General features: G+C 49.4%; 1 protein-coding gene across 3 annotated transcripts in view; it reads right to left on the bottom strand.

Moving 5' to 3' along the window:
- Positions 1-13,258, bottom strand: part of Slc45a4 (solute carrier family 45 member 4) — a 67,950-nt gene that overhangs the window by 44,674 nt on the left and 10,018 nt on the right. The window lies entirely within an intron of this gene.

Genomic DNA, 13,258 nt, shown 5'->3' on the forward strand with positions numbered 1-13,258 from the left:
CCAGCTGTGGCTAGCTTTACTACACAATAAAGGAGTTCAAAACCAACCCCCATCCTTCAGATCTGTGGTCACCTCCATCACACTCAGAGGGAGGAGGTCCTCCCAGGTTTTAAAGTGACAACTCATATAAAGTTGGGGGCTCCTAGTATAAAAGTCTGCATTTCTGAAAAGCCTGCCAATCATAAAAGAGCATGCCTAGGGAGCTGGGAAGATGGCTCAGTGGTTAAGAATTCTGACTGTTCTTCCAGAGGACCTGAGTTCAATCCCCAACACCCACATGGCAGCTTGCAACTGTCTGTAACTCCAGTTCCAGGGACCAAACTACCTCACAGACACACATGCAGGCAAAACACCAATGTACATAAAATAAAAATTAATAAATCATATTTTTAAAAAAAGCATGCCTGGATATATGCATCACAAAAGCTCCCAGTGTTCCTGGTCTAAATCTAGGTCTGAGCCCGCCACAACAGACAATATATATCCACATGAAGAAGAAGCCTTTACAAGAGAGACCACAACAATTCCATCTGTTAACAAATGCTAATCAAAAGTCAGGCACAACTGCCTCAGTTTAAGGCAGTAGTTCCCTTTCAGCAATTAATAAAGTCCTTGTAAATGCTCCCCACGCCAGCATTTTTTAAATTTTTTTTGGAGGGGGCAGGATAAATATTAGCTTGGGACCTGCCTACACAAGAAGTGAAAGCTGACAAAGAGGCAGTTTTACAAAAAAAAAAAAAAAAAAAAAAAAAAAAAGGAAAAAGAAAAAAGGAAGAGGAAGAAGAGAAAGAAGAGGAACAGGAACAGGAAGAGGAGGAGGAGGAGGTAGAGGCTGCAGTAGTTGCAGGGCTTTGGGTGCCAGGGTGGGCTCTGCCTCTGACCTCTCTGTTCCTGGTCCCGTTCTCTGTGTTAATCCTCAGCACCCTGCAGGTGGCAGGTCCTGGGGGCTCACCATCAGGTGCACTGCCACAGTCTCCTGGGCAAGTTCAGTACTCAATGATAGAACAGAGAATGGAAAATGAGCTTATTAAAGGGAGAGGCTTAAGATACTTTGGGGAATAAAAGAGAACAGTGGGATCTTGAGTCTGACCAGCTTAGTTTCTTTCCTTCCTTCCTTTTTTTTTTTTTTTTTTTTTTTTTTTTGGTTTTCCAGACAGGGTTTCTCTGTGTAGCCCTGGCTGTCCTGGAACTCACTCTGTAGATCAGGCTAACCTGAAACTCAGAGATCCACCTGCCTCTGCCCCCCTAGCACTGGGGTTAAAGAGACGTGCGCCCATACCACTCCGCTCATCTGCTTGAGCTATTAATAAAGGGCTAAGTTTCTGATTTGGAATTACAAAACTTTAGATACCAGTTTCTGATGGAAGCCAAGTTTAAGAAACCTCACTTCTGCCCACTGTGTATAAACCTTCCCTAAGTCCTGCTGTTGTTCACAGCCCTGCCACCCAGTTCCTGCTCACTTCAGATTCCTTCCAGGTGGGTAGCAGCGGGGCAGGCCTTGCTGCCAGAGCAGCAGTCAGCCATGGAAGACAGGTGGGCAGGAGGGCAAACCAGGAGGTGTGAGAGAGAGACTCTGCACTCTGGGGCCTTCGTCAGCTATCCTAGGAGACACTGAGGGCTTCGGCTGCTCAGTTTTCTGCCACTGAAGACAGAGTTGCAGGGATGGCTGGCAGCACACCAGAGAACTGGTAAGACATTTTCCACAGGAAGTCTAGGACAGATCATACAACTTGAGCATGTTCCTGTGTGGATGCTACAGGTCAGAGCTAGGATGCTTTCACACAGACCTTACTAGTACAAACCCACTTTAACATGGGTCCAAAGGATGATTTGTCAACTGCCTTTAAAGGGCACATTCAGCACCATGCTGACCTCCGACCACAACATTCTTACAAACAAACTGCAGGAAAGCCAGAACGAAGAACACCAAGGCCTGCCCCATGGCAGGGGGCCCAGGCAGAACACGAGAGAGGCAGGCCAGAGCCGTAGGGGCAAGGACAGCCCTGGCCTTCTCCTTGAGGCACACTATGGACGGAAAGTTAGCCACAGCTGGCAAGGCTGCCTGGTGTCTATAAAAGCGTTCCTCCCAGGAGATGGCTGGAAACAGACACTCTAAGATACTTTCATTCTTTTCCTTATTTGCCGTTCTGAAAAATAAGCTGTTCTTCCTACTCTGCAATGGAATAGGGTCAAAATCTTCCACAGTCAACAGCAACCCAAAGAAAAGAGCACCAGATCCAAGATATTTCCAGTTTGGCAAGTGGCCCAAGGTAAGTAACTCTATGCTGTTTACTTGGTTCAAATAGAATTCGCCTGGGGATAAAAACCTAATCCCTTAACCAGTCAGCCTGTGTCCCTTAGTCCTGCAGACAGAGGCCGAGGCATAGGCACTTTTCATCTCCTTTTCATCTCAATGTTCCTCTGTCTCTGTGGTGCCCACCACCTAGAAATGTCCACTCCAGACCCACTGTGGGTGTACAGCCTGCATGTTCCCACTCAACTAAGTGATCTATCAATGTGTGCAGAGGGATAGCTAGCAGAGGCCCGTGCAGAATGGCCTCTGAAGCTGACAACAAAGCTCTGGGTTCACCTGCTCCAAAAAAGGATAGCCATCTCAGGACAGGGCCCTCCTAGGCCTCCCTCACCTTTCAAAGATGCTCCAATAACTCCTCCCTCTTTTGCTATAGGACTATCACTGTGGACTCTTCATACTACCAGTGAAGTGAGTCATGCATAGCAACAAGAAAGGCCTCTCCAAGGAGCCATACACAGATTAGGTGCCCCAATGCAGAGATGAGCATTGGCCCTCCCCCAAAGCCAGAGCCTATCCCCCGTGTGCAGAGATCTGCAGGGTACTTCTAGGTATACAGCCTGCAGAGTAGTCTTCGGTAATGCCTGTGTGAGCTGCATCCCACTGAGGCATAAGCCACTGCCTCCAATACACACTGCTTCTCCAGGACACACACCTACCTGTTATATAAGCAGTGCTCAGGCACACAGGCCAACAGAAGACAAGGAAACTGCAGCACATACAGCACGGGACTCACTCCTAAGGCAGGAAACGCAGCTAAGCAGGCTTTGGACAAGGAACACTCTCTGCAGCTGCCCCAAGGGTCTGCTCTTCTCAGCCAGGACATTTAAAGCATTAAAGTTTCAGTCTTCTCACCGAAAACCCTCAAAAGGCCAAATGACAAGCTTCAGCAAGGGTTCACAGTGCACCTCCACATTCCCAGGGCCAGGGAGCGGGCTCCCATCCCATGGTTTCTATTCCAGACACGGCCTCCAGGAGTTGGGATAGATCATCAGCAAGCGCAGGGGTAAAGGACAGAGATCCAGTGGATCTTCTGTAGCTGAATACACAGTTGGCTAAGGTGTCCACTACACACTGGGGAAGTCTAAATCAATTTCTAACTAAAGGTCAACTTGTGGACAGTACCTAGAGTCACAAAGGCATAAGGGGAGATTCCTAATTCCAACAAGAGGGAGCCCACTGTGACACCACTGTGCCAGATGCCTACATCCCTGCTACCACCTCCAGCCTCTAGGAGGACAGGTCAGAACTCAGCTTCTCTTCTTCCCAATTTCTGCTGGAACTGATGACAAGGGAACAATAAATGACTCGGTTTGGTGAGTGTTCTGAAAAGCCATGACCCTTAGCACCAGAGGACCTCTAATGGGGCTCCAACCTTGTCCTTAGACACTTGGTCTGTGAGGTAGCCTCAAGTGCAGTCATTTAAAGCAGATCAAGGCAGGAAGTGGTCATTGTACAAGCCCACAAACACGTGCAGACCCTTAAAAAATTCAGGGGCAGGAAGGGCATGACAGCACACACCCATATTTCCAGCACTTAAAGGATCCCATAGGTTCTAGAACAATGTGACTTACAGTGAGTTCCAGGACCATATAGGTTAGGAAGAGATCCTGTCTAAAAACCCAACATAGGCCTGGAGAGATGGCTCAGCAGTTAGGAACACTTGCAGAGGACCCAGGTTTGTTCTTAGCACCCACATCAGGCGATACACAACCGCTTGTAAATCCATTTAAGGGGATCCTGGCCTCCATAGATACAGAACTCTGCTACACTCAGACATTTACATATTCACATAATTAAAATTTAACTAGATTGCCCGGTAGTGGTGGCACACGCCTTTTAATCCCATCACTCAGAAGGCAGAGGCAGATCTGAGGTCCAGGACAGCCAGGGCTACACACAGAAACCTTTTTTTCAAAAAAATCCAAATTAGAAAATAAATTAAACCTGGGGCTGGAGCGCTGGCTAAGAGCACTTGTTGTTCTTGCAAAGGACCCAGGTCCGACTCCCAGTATCCATGTTAGAAGCTCATTGTCTCCTTGGGCACCAGACATACATGTGGTGCACAGGGGTACACACAGGAAAATACTCATAAAAAATAATATTCCTTTGTCTTAGCTGCCCTAGGAATACAGGTGTGTGCTATCATATCCAACTTATTCAAACTATTTTCAATCCAGAAAATAAAAGCACTAGCTAATTAACCCTTATTTTTCAAAAACCACAGAAACACCCAGGATTGTTGGTTCCTGTACTGGTTCCTGGTCCCTGCAAAAAGGCCAGAGCCCATGGGGAAGGGAAGGGTTGGAGTCACCCGCTGTGGCCCTCCCCAACATGAACCTCTACCATTCTCTGCAAACCCACTACACCTCAGGTGGAAGCCATCAAATGAATTACCAGTGCAGTGTCAACTGGAAACATCCCAATGTCTCCATGGTTTGCCCTGCTCAAGTCGGATTCCATCCCTGACTATTGAGAAACTTAGCAACGGCTTGAGCAGAGCAGGATCCCAAGAGCAGCATGGGCTCCAGCAGGTCAGACAATCTCCTCAGACAGCAGGACATCCTGCCAGAAGAGAGCAAGAACCACCCACTAAGGCAAGGCCCAGGAGAAGGACCCACACTGTAAACTCTCAGTACACCTCACTTTTTCCTCAAAAGACTGGTTTAGGGAGAGGACATGGTCACACCTCAGCAATCTTCCCAGGCAGTGCTGATTCACAGCCCCAACCCTGCTGACAGGTGAGTTCACTTGGTCCTGAAAGTCACCAACCAAGGCAGATCAGATCTCACTACCTGTCCCCAGTCCCCACCCTCCCCAGGTCAGCTGGCCACAGGCATTAACCCTTTAGGACTCCTAGAGGGAGGGAGTGCCCAGAGCTGGGCACTAGGCTCCTGACCCAGTTAGCTGAGGTGCCAGTGTGTGCTGCAGACCCTCTGGGTCCCTTTGTCTGCATAGAACGAGTCTCTGGAGCAGGTGGGCAAGGAGTCGGCAAGTGTCAGTTACAACAAAAATACAAATTATCTGCATGATTATAAACAGAATATATTCCTTCAGGTAGCTAATAAACCTAAAAATAAATAAATGGGAAAAAGCAGCAGAGTGTCCCAGCCAGTGCTGTAATCTTGACACTTGGGAGGCTGAAGCAGGAGGAATGCACTGAAATCAAAGTTGGCCTGGGCTATGGAAAAGTCAGTTGTAGGACATCCTGGGTTATACCACAAGTCTGTCTCACAGGAAAAAAGGAAGGGACCAGAGAGATGGCTCAGCTGAGTAGACACCTACTGCCATGCCTCAGAACCTGCGTTTGATCCCCAGACCCTGTGATAAAAGAAGAGATCCAACTCCCTTTATCTGTCCCTGACCTCCATATGCCTGTACACACACACACACACACACACACACACACACACACACACTTTTTTTTTTTTCTTTAAAAGAGTCTATAAAGGCTTTAAAAATTAATGTAAGCTGGGCTTCCTAATCCCAGCACTGAGGAGATGAAGGAGTTGAAGGCCAGGCTCTTCACTTACATGTAGGTTTCCCTTCAAGTCCTTACTATTCGACCACCTTCCAATTACCTCTTCCACCTCCAGTTTCACTTCCCAGGCAAGCTGACCCATCCTCTGGCAGCCACCTCTCAGCATTTTGAAACCTGGATCTAGCTCCACACTGGAGGGACCCAGTGCCCTAATACGAGTGACAGACAAACAGTACTCACGCTACCTCCCAGCCAGCCATCAAGCCCTGCTCCAGCCCAAAGGAGCCTAGCCTGTCCCTTCTCCTGTGACACATGTCTAGGATCCCCCACAGGTCAGATCATCCAGCTATGTCCCACCACAGATCATCAACTCCACAAAATCAAGAAAGCCCTTCCATCCTCGGGCCTCATACCTGTCCTCGCGGGACCTGCAGAGCCTGTGTGTTTGGGCTCATTTTCATTTCCCCGCAGACACTGCCTACTCAACTGTTTCCTGTGGGTGTGCAGCAAGCGGCGCTGAAACTCACAAGGTGTTTCCCATGAGCCAACTGCTTTTCTAAAAACTCCATCTATACTAGCTCACTAACCTCCCAGCAACCCCGTGTGGGAAACTCTAACATTAGTCTCATTTTACAGAGAAGAAACTGAAGCAGGAAGGCAAGAGCAGAAAGGTGTCAGAACCCTTCCCCCTCCCTTCCTTCAGTCCTGTCCTATCTGTACATAACATCCCCAGAGACCCCAACTTCCCTAGAGGAAGGCAGAGCAGGCTGAGGTGTTCATAACGGATTGGTGCCTGGTGTACATCACAGCCAGTCTAGGGCCTTCGGGAGAACTTCAAGCCCTCGAACATCCAGAAGAGGAAAGAGGGTATGGCTGATGAGGCCTGACCGGCTGCATTCTCCAGGAGCAAAGCCAGAGTGGTCCTCCCCTCCTCCCCTGGTTGTTAGCTGGAGTGACTCAGGGAGAGTTCATGAGCAGGGAGAGGTGATGTGAGAAGGAAAGAAAGGGCCGGCAGTGAAAAAGCCAGGCCCTTCCTCTCCAGGTTCACCAGTGCCAGGAAACTCGGTCAGCAAGCACCCGTGTACGCCCGGAAGGCAGACAGTCCCACAGTGTGGAAGACATTCAAACACACCCAAGCATTCACAGGGAGCTAACAGATGGAGCACCTGACTCAGGGAAGGTGACCGACACAGCTGGGCAGTCACCTGTACCATATAGGCGCCATTCTTCTAAACACAGAGACTTACAGCAAACTAAGGTTTCTATCAAAGCACTCTCCAACCAGAAGGGAGTGGGTACAATCTCAAAGCAGAGAAAGCTCTTCAGACTGGCACGAAACTCCCAAGACACGGAGCAAAACAAAAAAATAAAAAAGATAAACCAGCCCACATGGAAGCCTCTGGGAATAGGAGGATACAGTACTCTAAAGTCCAAAGACAAACTGGGACAGCCTTGTCAGTGCAAAATGAACTAGTGCTGGCAGCAGCAGCTTCTCCTGAGAGGTTCGCTTTTAGAGGAGGCAACTGAGCTATGAGGGGAGCCCTCCTCCACCCCACCCACCCATCAGGTCCATTCACAGCTATCATTCCTACAGAATCAATACACATGCTGCTTTGGGTTCGAAGCTGATACCCAGCTTCATGCCTCTACCTGTTGTTTGGGGCACATGGCAGGAGCTGGGCTGGGCAGTTGTTCTGCCCCTGGAGCACCTATTATACTACCACTGCCAGGGATGGGAGTGGGTATGCATTGTTCTAGGGGAATCCTCTTCCATGTAAAGCCAATGGGGAACTGGATCTGACACATAGGATGCTAAGTGATGTGTAAGATGCAGTGAGATCTGACTGGTAACCCACAGGTGTTAGGCCTTGACAATGCAGGGGGAAGTTCAGGAATGCCCTATCATCCCAGGAGGAAAGATGGAACAGTGTGGGAGTGTGGTTCAAAGGCATGGGGTACCAACCTAGCAAACTGTGGCCTAAAGACACAGATAACCCCAAGAAAATGGCTCTAGGGAGCCTTGGGCACAGAGACCAGAACAGTGATGGTTGGAGGAGATGAGGAAGGACAAGCCACACACACTTCTGCGTAGGAAAGAATAGAGGACTCCTGGCAAGAGCCAGGTGGTCAAGTCTTAGACTTCTATTCTGTTACTGAAGAAATGACAGCCAATCATTTTAACACACATTGATAATCCCAGCTCTCAGAAGCCTGGGGCAGGATTGTGAGTTCAAGATCAGCCTAGGCTACATAGCAAGAGACTATCTTATAAAAAAGGAAACTGTAGGCTGATCAAAGCCCAAAAGCCACTAGTAAGAAGTGATATTACAGCTTGGTTCTTCATGGAAACAAGGGCCTGTCCAGGACAGAGGGATGGCAGAGGTGACCTTTGTGGCTGGCCTTCTCCTGGGCCTGCCTGCCAGGAAGCCAGGTGCTACATCTGCAGAAGCCATGCTGAATAGGAGCAGGCTTCCTACCACAAGAGGAACTAAGTGGCCACATGGAAAGACTCTGGAGGTCCCTGTCTGTGGCCTCTGCAGAGGAGTCTCAGGGGACGCTAGTGAGCAATGCTGCAGCCAGCTCCTCCAGTCCTCCAGCCCCGTCAGAGGCATCCATCCCATCCCTGCCACCCCCATGGTCAGCAGCCAGCTAAATACCATCTCTGATCAGCAGGCCAATACTCAAGGGCTCAGACCCTAGGCTGGTCCTTTGCAGTCAGTACCTGCCAGTTCTTACTGAAACAAAACATGAACTACTGACGAAGAGAAAGAGAAAAGTGAAAGTGTATGACAGGGCTACATCACCTAATACAACATGCCTACTCAGTATACAACACATGGCACATGCAGTTTATCTACCTGTGCTACAACAGTGTGACAGAACAGACTTCATGAATGTACTACATAAGCTACCTTCTACAGTAAGACTGAATCAGACTGTGTACAAAGGACTACATTTATCATATAGATTCCATAGCTCAGCTGTTCATATGCCTACCTTCTACATCTACTGACCCAACCAACTACAGGCAGAAAATAGTCACAGAATTGTCATGTCAGGCCGGGCGTGGTGGTGCACGCCTTTAATCCCAGCACTCGGGAGGCAAAGGCAGGCGGATTTCTGAGTGAGAGGCCAGCCTGGTCTACAGAGTGAGTTCTAGGACAGCCAGGGCTACACTGTCTTGAAAAACAAACAAACAAAACAAAACAAAACAAAAAAAAAACAAAAAACTACCCTCACTCTGTTGTTGCCTTTATGATTTAGTTGAGCAATTTATGTTGGTACAAGGAAGGAAGGAAGGAAGAAAGAGAAAAAGGGAGAGAGAGAGAAAGAGACAGGCAGACAGGAGCTGGGGATGCAACTCAAAGGTGGAGCTCTTAGCTGATTATGTATGAGGCCTTGGGTTCCATTTCCAGTACTTAAAAAAATAAAACCCAAAAAGAAAAAACAGAGAAGCCAGGGGCAGTGGCACACGCCTGTGGCCCCAGCCTCTCCCCAGGCTAAGGTAGGAAGAAAATACTTAAATCTACAAATTTAAGAACAGCTAAGGAAAAGGATAACACTGCCCAGCCATGGTGGCACACACTTTTAATTCCAGCACTAAGGAGGCAGAGGCAGGTGAATCAGGCAGATATCTGTTAGTTTGAGGCCAGCATAATCTAAACAATGAGTCCCAACATGGCCAGAGCTATGCAGTGAGATCCTGTTTCAACAACAACCAAAAAAGGAGGAGGAAGAAGAAAAGGGGGTGGGGTGGAGAGGGCAACATATCAAGGCCTGCCCTGCCCTCCTCCTCGAGGGAAAAAGATGGTTTTTAAGTTTAGGAAACTATACGAAACTGGCCAGGTCACCAGGCTGAGATCCTTCCAGAGCTCAGCAAACACTTGGTGGTATATGAGAACATGGGTCAAACTGTTTTCTAGGCGCAGTCCCAAGAGACAGACAGAAGTATAAACAGCTATAAGTAAAACTGCCACTCTGTCCAGTCAGACCAAGTAAAGGAAGCACAGGGGTGCTAGTGTCTGCAGACAGGCAGAGGTGTACTTGATGAGAAGTGGTGAGTCTGCTTGTTTTGAATCTTCTGCGCATGGCCTTAGCTCCCTGTTTTGAGAAGAAACCCAGGGCTGGCCCTCTGGAGGAAAGGCAGAGCTAGCAACACACTCAGCAAAATCCTGGTTTCACATTTCATAACCAACACATTCCCTTACCCAGATAAGCCGTGCTGTCACCTCCCCCTTCAGCTTAAGCAAGCCGCCCAGCACAGCCCCTTCTCCAAGGTTCCAGAAACTAAGCCTACTCCGTCATGCTTGCACCTGCCTGCTAGGTGTGTGTGTGTGGGGGGGGGGGGGGGGGGGAACGGGACGACACGGACAGACAGACAAGGGGGAGGGGGAAGGTCTATAAGGCCACCCCAGCACACAACTGGCAGAAAACAAGGCCAAACAGTGTTCACAGTATATTCCTGGGATGGCTCTCACTGCACAGTCACAGAACATGTCCCCAGGGAAGTCACAACTGCAGCCAGACCCACCACGCCCCTGAGTCCTGCCTTCTCAAGCTACACTGGTGAAGCCAGCTCCCTCTCCTCCTGCTTTTCCCCTAGACCCTAAGCACCCATGAACGCACAGCCAGGAGCTCTCACCACACAAGGGCCATGCCAAGTGACTCCAAGGGAGTCTTTCAGATCAGGCAGGGTCACCATTAGTTAGTTAGGTGCACCCCTCTGTTGAAGGCCCAATCCTTGCCCGCCCAGCTCTGTTCTTTCATCCCTATGCTCTAAGCCCTAGAGGTGGAAGCTCCCTGCGGGCTGCTCGCTCACCCCAACTCCTTCTCCCTCCCTCTACTCACAAGGGTCCCACACTACGACAACACCAGAATCTGTCTTTCCATAGAAGCAGTCCCCTTGTACACACATGGCTTCATATGCTTATGCATATACCAGATCTCCATGGAGCCATTAGTGTGAAAAAATAAGCAAACAAAACTGTGCAAGAGGCTCGCAGCTATAATCCCAGTACACAGGACACAAAGGCAGAATTTAAAGTCAGGTTCTGAGGGTACAGCTTAGTGTTACTGCACTTATCTAGCATGCATGAGGCTGTGTATCAAACCCAGTAACACCGATAAAGAAAAAAAGTTATTCTTGAGCAGAGGAATGTGAGGTCTACCTTGGGCTAAAAATCTAGACAAGACTGGGCTATAGAGCCAAAGGGGAGGGGGCAACACCACCACCACCAAAGTGGAAGCAAAACATATCCATCCTACTTCAGCAAAGGAGGTAATGGACAGTAAGGAGGGGGCAAAAAGGACATGGGCACGAGGTACAAAGGCCAGGTGCAGAGGACCGCAGAGGCAAGCAGCACTGTAGAGTGAGCACTTACCTCAGAGAGGCTGAGGGCACCTGGGCTTCCCCAACCCTGCTTCCAGGGGAACTCCCTGAGCTGACGGGAGTGTCCGGACTCACAAAGACTTGGGAGGAAGGCATCAAGTCCTACTGCTACAGACCTCCAGCCCCAGGCATACCACCATTCTCTCCTCAACTGACCAAGGAAGAAGCTGGTCCACCAGAAAATGGAAGACTTTTGCTTGAGATGGATGTAGGTGCAATTCCTTTACACTGAAATGATGTCACAAAACTTCAAGCATATCCCATCCATAATCCTTACATCTGCTAGCATGTGGCAGAGCCCAAGACACAATGGAGCTGTGTCAATGGCACCCACAAGTATCCAAAGAGGTTCAGCCAAGCCACCTCACAGTCTCCTGAGATGTCTAGTAGGCACTGTTTCTCTGAGTTGTTTCTAAGATGAGATCCATAGGTGGACAGAATGACAGAAACAAACTCTCAGTGCTAAATGTCCAAAGTCAAGGACCGCAGACTGAGATCCAGTCTGGTCTCCTGATTATGAGAAAGGGAGATATATACCCCTTCAGCAGGACTCTGACAAGGCCACCAACCAGGTCTGCCCCACTTCCCAGAAAGCTGAGGGCCAGGCCCTGTCTTTCCCACCACCTATGGAGACGACTGGGAGCAAGTAGAGGTCCTGCCAACTCCACCTTCTAAAGCAGCAACTGTTGCTCAGTCAGATGCAGCCAAATGGTGGCTTGGCCCCCAGAACAGATGAACATAGCACCCCAGGCTCCAGCACCCTGAGCTCTTATGTGATATCTCGACAAGACCAAGGTTATGTCCCCCCTCATCTCACACTGTGCTTAGCACACTGACAGAAGAGATGGTCAGGAGCAAGATGCCCAGGTAAGGGCTATGGCAGACCATGTAACAGGGGTGAGTCAAAGCGTATGCAGCACTCCAGGCAGTCAGTGTACACTGGGCCTACAGAAACTGGACCCCACAGCAGGCCAGGGGCAATTTCAAGGGGCATTTCTACACGCTGTGCCAAGCAGGTTCTATGGTGATTAAGATCACTTACAAAGAACCAAAAGAGAGTGCTACGGCTAGATAGCACATACCCTCCAGTCACATGCAGGAACCCTACTCCAAGGAGGTGGGGAGTGGGGTGATGAGATCATGACAGAGACCTGAGTGAGTGAGTTCCTCCTTCATGAAAAGGTTGGGTTAAGGCCTTGTCCATTTCTAGCACAAGGCTACAGCCATAAGGCATCTCTCGGAAGCACCAAATGTTCCTCCCCTCAGCAGACAGTCCTGAGAGCACCCTTGCTCTTTCTTGGGCCTCCAACCTCCAAGTCCATATAATGGGAAGTAAACTGCTGTTTCTAAGGCCCCAGCCTATAGTATTGATAAGATCCTGGTGTCCCACTAAATTCAGTACACCATTCCAGAAAAGCACTCAGTTCCCAGAGGTGGCCTGGGACCAGGACTCTCAAATCTACCCCGTGGTGTTGTACAAAGTATAATAAGCATCACAACTGCCTTCCCTGTAGCCACTAAGATCCAATGCACCAGGTCCAGCAAAGGGCCCACAGACAGGAGCAGGAACCCCCTGCTTACTCCCAGGCAATGCTCTGCAGGAGCCATCCTAAGACTCCAAAGCAAAGCAGAATTGGGTGGGCATCAACAATTCACTGGGTGGATCAGGATCTGGGCAAAGCATGGGGAAATAAGCCTACATTCCCTGTTCTCAACTGTTTTCCTGCGCCATTCTAGAGGTGGAAGCCATGCTTTGTACTGTTGGCTTCCAGTCTCCCACAGACCCACATAAAAACCCTATCTGGGCCTGACACCACAAACCACCATCACTCCTAGCAGGCTTATCGGGACATAGCGCCCCTTGCCAGAGATGGCACAAACTGTCAGTGCGGGCTGATAACAGTGGTGACAATGCCACCCGTCTGCACCCACAGCTGCTCCTACCCTGGAGACCTGCGGGCAGAGCTTCTTTCTGCCCCACATCTTCCTCCATTCCTGCTGACACTGCCACGGGCAATCTACTCCTTCAAACCCTGCTCTGATTTCATTCTGCACTTGGTTGGTTTTAAGCATCGCC

The sequence above is a fragment of the Mus caroli genome, chromosome 15 (assembly GCF_900094665.2).
Source record: "Mus caroli chromosome 15, CAROLI_EIJ_v1.1, whole genome shotgun sequence".
Taxonomy (NCBI): Eukaryota; Metazoa; Chordata; class Mammalia; order Rodentia; family Muridae; genus Mus; species Mus caroli.